This window comes from Triturus cristatus, chromosome 7 (genome assembly GCF_964204655.1).
Source record: "Triturus cristatus chromosome 7, aTriCri1.1, whole genome shotgun sequence".
Taxonomy (NCBI): Eukaryota; Metazoa; Chordata; class Amphibia; order Caudata; family Salamandridae; genus Triturus; species Triturus cristatus.
Window position 1 is genome coordinate 1472636492 of NC_140590.1, and position 14683 is coordinate 1472651174.

At 45.8% G+C, this 14683-nt stretch overlaps 1 protein-coding gene across 2 annotated transcripts in view; it reads right to left on the reverse strand.

Moving 5' to 3' along the window:
- ARHGAP40 (Rho GTPase activating protein 40) overlaps positions 1-14683 on the reverse strand; it is a 367732-nt gene that overhangs the window by 276205 nt on the left and 76844 nt on the right. For both annotated transcript variants that reach the window (XM_085619237.1, XM_085619238.1), the window contains exon 2: positions 843-886. The gene's annotated coding sequence lies outside the window, so the exon portion shown is untranslated. The remainder of the gene's footprint in view (positions 1-842; positions 887-14683) is intronic.

Sequence of the window (14683 nt, forward strand, 5' to 3'; positions counted from 1 at the left end):
CAGCCTTTTCCACACTATTACATAATCAGTCGTTTTTGAAAACGCAATCCTGCCTGATTCCTGTGAACACTACAAATGTATGCTTAGGAATTAAAAGCACTACTTTGTTTACATCTTTCCCTTTGGACTGTGCCCAGCTATAAAAATGAAGGACTGGGGGCCATTAACATTTCCTACACAGTAGTCGATCTTCCAAGGATCGATTACTCTCACTACAGTTTAAATAAGACCTTTAGACATAAATACACAGATGTTCAGGATCCGCACTAGAGGTTTCGCTGCCTTACGTGGAAATTCCTTAGTAGTCCACACCTTGAAGATAAACAACCTGGTGGTATGGCAGATGTCTTTGAAAAAGGCAAACCTTACCCCAGCAATCTGGCAACTCTGTTACGACTGCTAGACTGAAATATACATTTTTTCAATGTTAAATCTGATGCCAAAGTGTTTGTACTTACTTAACTTATAGAAGTTAGCTAAGTAAAATGAAATAAGGTCTAATGTTTATGTTTTTTTAAAGAAGCACTTTAATTGGACAATTTCCAAGCCCGTCATTAAAAAAACATTATGGAAAGTACATACCCACTGCTCCTTACCACCAGAAAATATAATTTAATTGGCATTTTAGAATACTCAATTTCTGCGCTGAACTAACATGGTTATACATTGCGTGGTACAAGTGGCAAATTTCATAGTTGTGCCAATTAATAGAATGTCTTTTGCCGTCATACCTCTTCATTTTTACTATTTCCTATTCACCAAATAGACTGGTATAGCAATGAAATGTGTTCTTTAATGAAAGAGTGCAGTTAAATAAATCATAAAAATGTTACTGCACTTACCCCTACTCATTTTCCTCCAATATTCAAAATAAATGGCTTGAAACCTATTAAAAAAACAGACAATAGAGGAGATTAAAGGTGAATGCACACATCCAGTCAGCAAATAGGAATTTGCACATATCCACACTTGGCTATAAAGATGCGCCACTTATTTATAAATATGGGGAAATTAACAATTTTTCTTTACTCAAAAAGTTATTTGCGCTAGTAGGCCACTTCTGTCTGTAAAAAAACCTAACTCATATTCTCAAACTGGGTATGTACATATTTCAGTACTCCCACTACCAGCACCGTACACCTTTGAATAGCAGAATTTTGTAGCATTAAGCGTCTGGCACATAAAAACAATACCTCACCGATGTAATCTAAAGAGGAAGAATAAAAACTCTGGGTGTTACAGGTAAACCTCCACATAATAGCACTTACATCCAAAAAAATGTTGATAGACACTCAATACAGACGAAGACAAAAAGAAACAAGCATTTGCAATGCAATAGGTCTCGCATTTACGCAAGTTTATGCTATTGGCATTGTAAATGACATTGCCTTTTATTTATGTTGTAAAAACCAAAACATAAATAAAAGGCATTGTCATTTACAATGCCAATAGCTCAAACTTGCGTAAATGCGAGACCTATTGCATTGCAAATGCTTGTTCCTAATTATCACATCTGAGAGCACTGACAGATATGTACGTCCAGGGTAGGGGGTAAGCTGCACAAAAACCCTTCTGTTTTATTTATTAGCCCACAATTCTGCACCACCTACAATAGGAAGGAACATAGGCTACATTTAGGGTGTATATGACAACTGACTTGCCTATTGGTTAACTAAGGGCATTGTCATCGATTCAGTGCTGGTGAAGACATTTTCTAAATTCATATTTAAAAACTATCACTTTCAATAAGTACTCTTCAATGCGCTTTTATGATCTGTTGAAAAAAATGTGCTAAATAAATTTGAGTGTTGAAGAGACTTTGGAATTTTTTTAGATGACTTTTTTGCACGTTGTACATGGCAAATATTTTCACGAACTCGGCTCGTGCACAGCTCTTGGGCTGAAGCTGCGCTTGGCTCGGCTCGGGCTTGGCTCTCTCAGTTAATTTGCCGACTCGGGCACATCTAGTTTTAGCCTTATCCCAGATACAGGTACCGAGGTTCCTACTCACAAACTGAGTGCAACAAAACTATGAATAAATTATAAAAACAATGAAAGCCACCCCACTGCCTCACCCCTTACCGGACACTTCACTGAAGAAAGATTTCCACAGTGGTGACACGTGTACCCACGGCGACGCTGCAAAGTTCGGCTGCTTTGAAGACTTTCGTCCAGTGTGAAGGTTTTTTATAGGTTCACAGCCGTAAAGAAGTCTAGGGCTGTGTCTGCTGAATGCTGGCGGTACTGACCCAGCCTGAATCGCCCGGGGACGCGTGTAGGTTTCCAAGGAATTTTTGTTTACTGCTGCGCTGTGAAAGGCGTTAATGGAAGGGGTTGTGTGGTGCCCGAGGAGGATTCTTAGATCTTAATCAGAAAAGCCTCACGCACGCACACCCAGACAGACTTAGATAGAGTGGCACAGACATCCATGCCCATGCACTTTCAAAGAAATACACAAACCCGCACACTCAGCTAGAAGGGAATTCACACACAGAGGCGGCCAAAAAGATCACATTATGGACTTGGCCCATTTAGAGGTGCTGGCAATGGTAAAATCGACCGAAAATTATGTTTTCACTAAATGTAAACGCAGGTACGTAGCTTCAGATGGGCTGTATGGGGCGGGACACCCCCTTATGATTTCTCAGTCCGGTCATGCTGCTGAAAATAAAGATACACAATACCATCACAAAACACATGCCAGCAGGGGATGGGGAGGCGGTCAGGCCGGGGGCACCCACCTTCCTGTGCAACCGCAGCTGGCCGGTAAGGATCGCCAGCAGGGGAGGGTCAGGCTCGTTACACTCACGCACACATGCCAGCACGGGGTGTCAGGCCGATCACGCGCACATGCCAGCAGGGGGTGTCAGGCTCGTTCACACTCACGCACATGCCAGTTGGGGGCGTCAGGCTCGTTCACACTCACGCACATGCCACAGGAGGGTGTCAGGCTCGTTAACACTCACGCACACATGCCAGCTGGGGGGGGCGTGTCAGGCTCGTTCACACTCACACAAGCTAGCAGGGGTCTGCCGGGCTCGTTCACACTCACTCACATATGCCAGCAGGGGGGTGTCAGGCTTGTTCACACTCACTCCCACATGCCAGCAGGGGGGTGCCAGACTTGTTCACACTCACTCACTCACGCCAGCAGGGGGGTGCCAGGCTTGTTCACACTCACTCACACAAGCCAGCAGGGGTGTGCCAGGCTCGTTCACACTCACTCACACATGCCAGCAGGGGGTGTCAGGCTTGTTCACACTCACTCCCACATGCCAGCAGGGGGGTGTCAGGCTCGTTCACACTTACTCACACATGCCAGCACGGGGTGTCAGGTTGAACACACGCACATGCCAGCAGGGGGTGTCAGGCCGATCACTCTCACATGCCAGCAGGGGGCGAGGAGGGTGTCTGCCGGGGGCACCCACCTTCCTGCGCAGCCGAGGCTGGCCGGCAAGGATCGCCAGCAGGAGCATTTTGAGCAGCAGAGCCGTGTGTGCTCCATCCTTGTGGCTGTGCGAGGGCTGCTCTCTGCTGAGGGTCACCAAGCAGTGCGGGGCTACGCGGGGAAGATGCACAAGGTAGTCAAAGGGGGGAGGAAGGTGACTTAAAGGGCAGGGAGGAAGACAAGAGGGGGTCGAAGAGGAGGCAGGGAGAGAGCTGTGAGGGAGGAAGAGAGGGGGCCACAGTGGGCGGGAGAACCTGAGCGCGGGCTGAAACGTCAGAGGGAGGGAAAGCGAAAGCACGCCATTCGCGCGTTGAGGGAGACGAGTACGCGTGCACTGGCTGGGGGCGGCTGGTGTGTGTGTGTTTGTTGGCGCAGGACGCGTAGAACTCAGCGAGGCAGGCGCTGCTGGAGTTCAGCAGGTGAGAGCAGGCCGAGTCGGAGTCCAAGATGACCAGCGGGTCTTCCCAGCAGTACATGCCGGCCCAGCGACTGCGAAATGTTCGTCGTTGCTTTGAATTGCGCTTGCGTTAGTGGTTTGCCAACCAGGCACTAGGACCGGGGGCTCATGTCGATGTGTTTAGCTGCCCGGGGGCTGCCCCCAGGGTAGCCAGCAATGTGGGTGGCTGGCCCACTTTGGATCACACTCAGGCAGGACTGCCCCTGAGTTTTCTCCCCTCGCTTTCCCCTTCAGCCAGACCGGGTTTCCCGACGGCAGGAATCACAGATCCTTTATCCTGTTCCTGGGGAGGGGGGGGGGGGGTGATAGCACGACGGCCTAGGGGTGCAAGGCACACTGCACGCGTTGTGTAGAGCAACACAGCAGAATGGCTAGAGCGTGGGACTTTGAAGCTGGGGAACCCAGTTTGAGTCTCGGCACCGACCCTCAAACATCTGGTGATTCTGAGCAAATCGCCTAGCTCCCTGCGCATAAAAAGGAATTACGCTTGAATGAAGAAGGCAGTATAGGGCGCCCCAAGCACCAACCCTCCCGTTCACTTGGCACTATTAGCGGATGTAGCGCGGCATGTAGTATAGCGGAGCGCACATAAGGCTCGCACCTGTTTAAATGTACACATTGAAATGGCGCGAGGGGCGCAAGCACTGCAGTTCGAGTGCTAGGTAATTACCGCAGCATGTGGGTACCAAGGTACGGGTGGCGTGGGTCCATCGTACCTCTCTGGTTTGGTTCTCGTATTTTTACCGCTGCGCCATAGCCATAGTTCAGCAATTGAGAGCGGGCCGAGTCGGAGTTCAAGATGCCCAGCGGGTCTTCCCGGGAGTACATGCCGGCCCAGCCGGGGGCCCACAGGAGCCACAGCACGCGCATCTTGGCCATCATTCTACTGGGACCAGCGCTGCAGGGCCGGTCGAAGAGTTCACACAGAGAAGGCTGAGCGTGAGCTGAAACGCCGGAGGGAGGGAAAGCGAAAGCACGCCATGCGCGTGTTTAGGGACATGAGGCTGGTGAGGACTGAAGGGGGACAGGAGATGTGCACATCGTGCGTGTTCACGTGCGCGTACACAGGCTCCAATCCGCCGAGAGCCTGCGCGTGCCCATCTCCTGTCCCACTTCCGAGGCAAGTCAGCAACAATAGATCTCGCTGGCGACAGCGCTTCGCGCTGCGTTCGCCAGGCGGGACCTAAAAAAATCTGCAGTATGAACCTCGTCAACATTCACTGAATAATAGATACACCACGAATTCAAGTACCATTTTAATCTAAATAGCTTACATTTGGATCCCAGATATTTTTGAAACATGTATTTGTTGATTTAAAGTAATTTAGTTAATTCAAACACTTTTCTAATAAAACTAACCCTTTCTTGAACGGTGACTAAACATAGAAGGCTCTTTCAAGTTAACAGTAATACATTCTAAAGTTTTAGCTAATAATAAAATACATTTAAAAAGTATTTTAGTTACTAGTAAGTTAAGATCATTTGAATATGTCACTTAAAGATAATAGTCTGATTTATACAACACATCGTGCTGCATAGCCAGAATATCATAAATAATCAGTCATAATTTAGTCCGAAAGTAACAAACTTGACTTGACTTACATAACATGTGCACAAGAGATTCGTCTCAAAATTGCAGAGATAATAAACCGATTCAGTCAAAGTCAAATTATTCATCTTTAAAAGAGTCCAAATACATCTGTGAACAATGAAAGCACCTAAAGGAAGTTCCTTCCCATAGTATCTCCCAGTAGGCAGAGGTTATTTTCTTATTCAAATCCACAGACCAGCTTCTCCAAAAATGAATAAACTGGCTGACTGTGCGGCATAATGGTTTAATATATTCTTGACTCTATATGACCACATTTTCGTTTTTTGTCAGTTTTAACTGAATATCTTTGAAATTTAGTCCAGAGAGACCAGCTGTGGTATTCTATAAGGGTCAATGTTATCCCCAGTCCTACACACAAGGCCACCTTTCTTCTTTCTTTGGGAGTCCAATGTTACCTATACGCAGATGACACCCGACTAATCTGTGGGTTATCTTTTAACTGATTATTCTAGTAAACAGCCTCTCCATTCACTAAGCGCCTGTTTACTACAAAAAAACAACTCAATATGGGAGAGGGTGGTTCAGCCTGAGACCACAGGTCCATCACTTCCTTACACAAAGGTGGTTTGCAGCTCGGGCCTCTGGACGGATGCAGATATCCGCTTCGAAATGCAGGCCCTTATTGTTTGCAATACATTCCTCCTGCTACTAAAGATGTTAAAGAATCAAATACCTTATAATGAGCTACAGCCTAGGTATCAGCTATGCATGCCCTGGTCCAATAATTGGAATGCTGTTTGTCTGGCAGGCCAAGTTAAAAGTTTACATCACCTACAGCTAGTTCAAAATAACATGACTAGGCTCTTCCTAGGCGCGTTGGGGCAACTCCAGGTTTCTCATGGATTGCCAGCTCTATATTTGCTTCCCACCCACAGAAAGGCCATCATGAAAGCAATGACTATTGCACATAGGGCATTTCACACTCATACCCCACATTTTGGTTGAAAACGTTTAAGCCATGGATGGGGAGGAAACTTCAAAATACGTGCAGAATAGGAATATAGAAGTGAGACCATGAACAGAACAAATTAGTGGGTTTAAGGCAGGAGCAAGAGGGGATTAAAGTCCATATGATGAATGAGGAAGTTTCTCTCCCAATTTTCTGGCAGTACATGCCCCTCACTACTTACTCCATCTCTTTCTCGTCACCTACCTGAACCCACCCATCGGGTCCTGTATGGAGTCTATTCTCAGTATCTTCCCCACATCTGCTGTGGCCATATGCCACCAAACGGTCCCTGGGCCTGAACTGCATCATAATCTCATCTCCTCTTGGCACTCCTTTGTCCCTCAGTCTTGAGCACAGACTTCTTGTCCTGGCCTTGAGCCGCCAAATTGGTGGCAATATTTCCTCATCCCTTCCTCTGCAATCCATCCCCCCTTGCCCACTGCTGGGCTCTCCTCTTTCCCTAATGTTCAGTATTAATGGGATATGCACTGGTGAGTGGGGAACCCCAAGACCAGAGTGCATCACTTGGCCTTCCGTTACGCCCTCACTGACTCACTATTGGGATTCAGATTTCATCTGTGCTGCTGATACATGTTAAGAGAGATGGGTGCACTGCTTGAATTATTCTCAGCCACGGGTTGTTACTGTGGGACGTATATCAGCCTACCATTTGTTTGCCCACTGTGCCAATATAATAGGCAAGCCTGAACGGCCAGACCACATCTCCTCTGAACTGGAACACAACAACCCCATATTGCTTTCAGTTTTTGGGCCTCCTCAAAGAAGTACTGCTCGACTCCTATGGCCCGGTGAGCTATGGTACCTACATCTGAGCATACCAATTGCTCTTAGGGCATAACACAGAGCAGGGCATAATTTGTGCCAATGGTTGCAGGTGGGGACCACCGGCACGGATTTTAGGGGACTGACACTTATTTTTCTTTATTAAACTTTCACCCAGAGGAAGAGAGAGAGAAAATATAATAGTATGAAAGAAAGACAAAGAGAAAGACCTAACAACTGTGCAAAGCTGGAAAGCAGGGATGAAAAAGATCTTGCAAGATTGAGAGAAAGTGGCAGAGATCATCTGGTGATGGATGAAGGAGGCGTGAGGTGGAATAAACAGTAGATAGCCTTCATTTTTTACAATCCCATTATTCGTAGTAATCGTCACAGGTTTCTGAGCAAACGTCTTAGCCCCTGCTCCTATTGCTTTACAACTTAAGAACTGACCAAGACAAAACAAAAAGGGGATGCTTGAAATGCTTAAATTAATCTCACCCACTACTAATTACTCTGGTCCGCAATACAGTCCACTTTTTCTTCCCACTGTGCCATTGTGATCAACAGTGACCCTGTTATGCCTGGGTCCTAGGGGACAGGGGAGATTGCACTGCGGCTACCATGGTGAATATGTTTCGTCAAGGAAGGAAAGTCTGCACTATTGTTGTAGCCCCATTTGAAACTTTTCTGGGAGGGGCAGGAGCTTGTGAATAATGCCTTTTCTGCAATGGAGAAAAGTTTGCACTGATGCTGCCCTGTTGCATGAGAAAAAGTGTGCTGCACTGATGCGGTCTGGTAAACATAGTCCGAACCGAAGGAGGTCTGCCCCAGTTACAGGAAACCTTTACTGCTCCTCCACTCACCCAGCTTTGGGCAGCTCCTAAATGGACATTGTGCTGCTCTTGTCCTAAACATTATGCTGCTTGTCTGTCCCCATTACCCCTTTTCAACCCTGTGCTGCTATTCTGTCCCTAAACTGCTTCCTGCCCGGCTGACCCTATGCCACACCCAACCACTTGATCTCACACAGCTCCTGCCCTCTGAGCCCATAAATTATGTCACTTCTTTGGCTCTGTGCTGCCACTATGCCCTTTGGACCCTGCATCCATGTGCTCTTCTTACAACCTGCACTCCTCTCCAGACCATGCTTTGCACACTTGACTTTTGCTCTGACTGGCCTTCAGACCCTTGGCTCTGCATTGCTCAAGTGTTTCCTTCGCCCTCATACCTTCCACACCAATCTCTGATAGTGTCATTGCATTTGCAGAGTGAAATGTTGCATACCAAGTTACATTCACATATGCAGCAGGAGCAGTAGTGCAAGCTTCACTAGATGTGAGACAAGAGATAGGCTAATGCTACTCTTCTGTGTGTTACTGAAGCATGCAAATATATATTTGTTTTGTTTTCGATCGCCATGTCCGGCACTGCTGCCTTTATTTTCTTATTCAGGGTGCTTAACGTTCATATTTTATGCACTAGATTTGGGTTTAAGAAATAAGCACTTTAAAGTTTTATCCCTTGTCTTTCAGTGCTATTTTTAGTGTGTTATTTATTTAAGAAAGAGCTGTGTACCTGAACTCATTTAGAGAGACTAATCTTGACCAGAAATCACCACTGGCATCATATGGCTTAGTGGGTTGTGTACAGATTGTAGTCCAACTGGATTTTTAATATAGACTTATAGCCCGCCATATCGGGCTATACCAGCCATTAAAGGCCGACTCCATGTTAAAGGCCCGAGCCAAAGACAATTGAGCCTTGTGACTGAAGACATTACTAAAACACCCTTGTGGAAGGAGTCCTGCCTGCTTGTTAGCCTCATATGGACATCTTTCCTTCCTGTGCTCAGTATCTCTGGTGCGGTAAACACAACGCTTCTGGAGTTGTGTGGGGGAGGTGAATCTTTCTGTATTATGCTGCCATTTTTAAGTAACACTGAGCCCTGCCTAAGATTCTCTTCTAATGTGTTACTCTACTATTTTTTGTTTCTTTCCTGGTAAGATTACCAAATGTTTCAGATCAATTTATATATTTATGTCAAAACGATGGCTCAGGAGAAGTACAAGTAACACTCTGATCTGTGAATGAAAGGGCCTCATCTCCTATAATAGACACTTCTCAGGCCCTAAGCAGCACATGGTTGAGAAATGTGTAAACAGGAAGTGAGCTGGCGTGGGCGACGGCTGACAAAAATACCAGGGCCCATTGTTCTTCTGAAGGCTAACGTGCTTTTCTGCTTTGCGTTTTCTTTACGATTGTAAAGGTGCTAATTCTTCAGCTCTGAACAGAATGCAAACTACTCAAAGGTAGGCCGGACCACTCCTAAAGAACACTTAAATGCTGCGGTTCCCCTCTTTTTCAAGGATATGCAGCTCTTCTAGAATGAATCGCGTTATTTAGACACAAAAGTGGGTGGGTGTTATAAAAGAATCTTTGTCTAACGCAGAGGAATTTAAAACTGATAGGCTTCAGTACTTGGAGCCACTTATGAGAGGGCCATATTCGCAATACTGATGGAATCTCTTTCACTTAAGTAGCATTGTAGCTACAGAGTTCTGGGCGTTTCATGGCCGTGAGACTTCATGAGAAGGCCCAAATGAATGACATTCATACAGTCAAGCCAATAAGGAACATACACAAGTACTGATGGGGATGTTTTTCATCGAGGGGTTACCATTGACATGAAACAGACAAGAGGGAAGCTAGAGTTGTCCATGAGGTCACTAAAAACCCTCAAGTGTAAAGCAAGCTCTTTACTCAAAGCTGCCCATCTTTAATTTTACCATCTACATAGGTTCCAAATCCGTCTACTATGTGGAACACGTTTTTTGGGTAGTGGTATTTTAAACATAAAATATAGGTGGACTGAAGGAGTCCGTCTGCATCTCTGTTGGGACACAGTTTAAAAGTCTTGAGTTTTGGACAATTGGCATTTTTACTTTACAAGAGGGCAAGGCCTTTGCAACAGTGGCCTGCGGATGGAGGTTGATGGCCTACAACAGTAAAATTAAAGCTCCAATGTTGATGTTGGCCCAGGGTGAATATTTTCCAAGTTTCGCTTCCCCAGACAGTGGGGTGTATTGTTTGCCCTCCCAAGCTACAGAATACAGCCTAAAACAATAAGTGGGTGATAGAGACAGTTCTGCCTCCTTAGTCATTCAATGGTGACCAGTTAGCAAGGGTCTGATAATCTCTTCATGAGCACTGTCACTTAGGTTGATATTGAGGTAAGAGAGGTGACTCAGCAGATTCTGTTGTTGGGGAGCGGGCATCATCTAGACAGGGGTTACCCACTGGTTCTCTCTCCCGAAGTTAAACCCAAAAGGCTGATGACAGCTAGGTGCCGAGTCTTCGCACGTCACTGTGCTTATGTTTTAGGTGCTCAGTTGGAGCCAGCATCTTCACTACCTACTGTGAGAGCCATCACCTCTAATGAAAAATGTGTCTATTGAACAGAAGGAAAAAGAATTATGAAAAGAAACCTTTTCAAACTGGTTCCTGGTTATTAACAGTTAACAGTGGGATTAACATCCCCCATGTGGAAAATGTGTATAAAAACAGAACCCAAATTATCTTACTTAGTTCCAATTTCAAATTCTTCACTGACCAAAGGAGGGAGAACTTTGCAGATCAATTAAGTTCTGCTGTGATCCAGTGCTGTTATCTTTGAGAGCCAGCCTCCCAGAGGTGAGATGATTGGCCTGATGTCTGCTCATCTTGCTGGAGAACCCTTGTTCTACCTGATGCCTGGCCTGCTAAGCAAGGGGAGGAGCAATTGACTCTGCAGGAAGAGACTGTCCGAGAAGGAGAAGCCCAAAGTCTGGGGCAGCCCACAAGAAGTGAACTGAACTAGGAAGTGTAACCAGTAACAACCTAAGCATGGAGAGGGTCTTGAGGCCTTCTCACGAGTTTCCACAACAAGCCAAATGAACCAAATTTTCTCAAGACGCCAGTGCATGTCTGAAAACATAACGGCGACATGCCTGTCCGCCAGAGGCTGGAGAACTGGTGCCACAACATTGTGACAGGGCACGTGAAAATATTTTCTGTTTTTATTGTGTGCTTGCCTGCAGACTCCTATTTCTTTCAATTAGAATGTGTGAAGCTTAGAAACATGCAGGAGTGTTAGCATCATGTCCACCTCTGATCTAGACTGACATATTTTCGTTGCGGCTGTTATGGGTGCTGCCGTGTTACAATGGATGCTTTCAGCGGAGGCTAAAATGTCTACATGTGAATTTAGAGGACCTATTTGTTGCCATCCTTATTTTGTCTTTTTGGGACTTTAGGGTCACCAAACTTATAAATATAAGAATGGGTGGTGAGTTGCTATAAATACCCCTATATTTGGCCATGTTTCGAAAGGCTCCATGACAGACCTTTCAGGTTAGAGATTTGTTGCAAACCAGCCCCAGTCAGGAGTTGCTCTGGGGCTCCAGGAGCAGGACAGAGAAGTGACCTTCAGCCACACACTGCTTAGCATTCCCAGGCAAGGGTTGTGATAGAAGATAGCTCAACAGCAATTTCTTAATGAGAAAAGGTATGCTGTGCGAGGCATCTTAAGAAACTCGCGTTATAGGCTGAATATTTTGTGCATCCTCTAAATTCGAGCATAGCGCTTAGAAGTAGAGATAAGGTGTTAGGAAGCTAGGAACCTCATAAACATGTTAGGAATGTTCATGTAGTTTTCGCTGGCCATGTTATGCATTGCTGCATTTGTTTTTCATTCTGTGTGGTTACAAGTCATATTTTATGCACTAGACTTGGGTTTTTGAACTAAACATTTTAAAGCTTCATCACCTGTCTCTTGGTGATATTTTGAGTGTGCAATTCATTTACAAACGTGGGTATGGAGTTATGTCGTGTTCCTTAACTCATCTATAGGGACTAATCTGGACTAGAAAACACCACCCACACAGCACAGCCTAGTGGGTTGTGTATGGGTCACAACCCAACTGGATTTCTAATTCATTTTGGAGCATTGAACTAAGTCCTTGCACCACGGGGTCAGAAATCTAATGACAGCGGCTCAAGGTGAGTGGGCGTGGTAACCCTAAATCGTAACAATTGAACCCTGAAGACCCCAGAACACCCTGGTTTATGGAGTTCTTTCATTGGAAAGCCTTGAGGTACTGTCGGACCTGCGGGTGTATCCAGGTGGCAGTAGATATTGCTGTGTTCAGGGCTGATGTGATTCTTAAGTGGTAGGATCGTTATCCCCGGAGAATACACTTTTACCAAGATTTCCATTCTGACAGCTATGGGTCCCCAGGAGTTCTTATGCCTCCAATCCTTCTCTTTCGTTTCCATGTCTTTGATTGACTTAGTGGTGAACGTCTTGTCTTTCATTTTCTTGACCCGCTTTGAGGCTGCACAGGCTCCAGTATCAGAAGCAAGTTTCATCAGTACAGCGGTGCTGAAGCATTTTCTTTTTCTTTACGCTCCCAGACTGCTTAAGGTTCTGAGAGATTGTCCCTTCCTGGTGCGTGGGTTGTTCTTTCCTATAGTCTTCCTCGTCACATTGAGCCAGATCCCAGAGCTGGTCCAGGTATGGTACTACATGACAATTTTCCCATGGCTTTCAATCATCCCTTCCATTTCCTTTGGATACTCTACTGGATGGTTGCTCTCTCACTGTTTTGATCCCTTGTGTTGCGTGGTGGGGAGACTATGAGGGTGGTGTGGCATTTGTGGCTCTTGCAGATAACGTTTCCTTGATCCTGGGCTCTGTTTAACCCCTCATCCACATCATGACATCTCCCTCTGCTCTTCAGGGCCCTACAAGTCTCTTCTGTACTGATCTGCAATTTCCTTCACTCATGGTAGCCGTTAGCTGTGGTACACGGATTGGTACACTAGGTCCCCTCTTGAGTAGAGAAGTCTTTAATATAATTTTTTATTTAAACACATTCATCCTCTACATATATCCAGGACCGTATTATTGTCCTCAATGTTGTTTTCCTTTCCAGATGTATATGTGCTGGTAAATCAAATATGTTGATTTTCACGCACCAGCTGAGGAGGAGGAAGAAGCCAGGAATAAACTGGATGTCAGAACGGTTCTTCTGATTCTGTAAACAAGACTAAGGCGTATAGAGATGTTGGGCATTTTGTTTGAGACAATGGACCAACTACAGTAGGTTTGCGGTGTCTTTAATGGGCAGTAGATATGTCCTTTCCTTGTTGTATCCTATTCCTTAAGTATGCAATGCTGCCATTTAGGTTAGGTTTGAGGCACCAGTTTGATGGTGGCTACTTGGAATCCTGCAGTGTACTCCACCTCAATCTGAGTAGGCTGCTTCACACTTATGTCCCCCGTGAAAGGCAACTCTCGAGTACAGGTGCAGTTAGCCATAAATAAGGACAAAGCACAATCAGATACAGTCGATGTCACTGCTTTCTATTGGATGGGGGAATATGGCAGCCTTTTCTGTAGGATCTGCCGAGAGGTGGGGTGCAGTTAATGGGTGTGCCAATGTGTGCACTCAATGGCACCTTCCCGTATGGGTGCATCTGTGTGCAAAGACAACCTTCCTCAAAATTGTAGCAACACCATCTTCTGCAAAGGTGCCTGTGCAGCATATGAATTAGAGCAAAATTGTTGCTCATTGTATTTAAGAAAGTGCCTTTCACCAAAATGTTTCTAAAAACATTATCCATAGAACAAACCTAACCCCTTCCTCTTGTTGGATCCAGAAACACATTCACTCTGGGTTCCAAGGCATCAATAGAGAGGAGGTTGATTGTTTTCCTTGTTTGCGTTAGGGCCCATGAGAATCTTGCTACACCTTTGTTAGGGTCAGCTGGGTACCATCCACATAAATAGCCCAGAGCTCAGCGGTAATAATTAAAGAGAAGTGGGCTGATACCTGAGCCTTGTGTGAAACCCCAGTCTGGATGCCTCACATGAATACAATGGGAATATTTTCAAATAAATAGCAGATCCATTTGACGGTGGGGTCTCGAATCACTTTTTCAGGAGATGAAGAAACACAAGTGAGTGACCAATAATGTCACAAATAGCCAACAGCACCAAAGCGACTAATGGGCCCCTAGAATCTGTGGCCCTGGGGCCCTTCAGTACTAGGGAGCTCGGACACACTAGGCTAGGCATGCTTTGCCTAAGAGCTGCACACACATGGCATTGCTGGCCTCACCGCTAACCCCTTAATGCAGCCAGAACCTCCAAGTCTCACAGGTGCCGATTAGATTGGAGGTCCACATCGTTTGAGGGCGATGTCAGTCCTCAGGAAGGTCTCCTGGAGAAAGCGGCATATTAGAGTATATGAGAGTGTTTTCACAACTAACTCCTGTGAATGGGACAGTAGGACAGCCTCATCACCTTGGTCCACTGCATTGGGCAGTAGGATAGCCTTGACATCTTGTTCTAGTGCATGAGGCAGTAGGATAGCCTTGACACCTTGCTCCAAG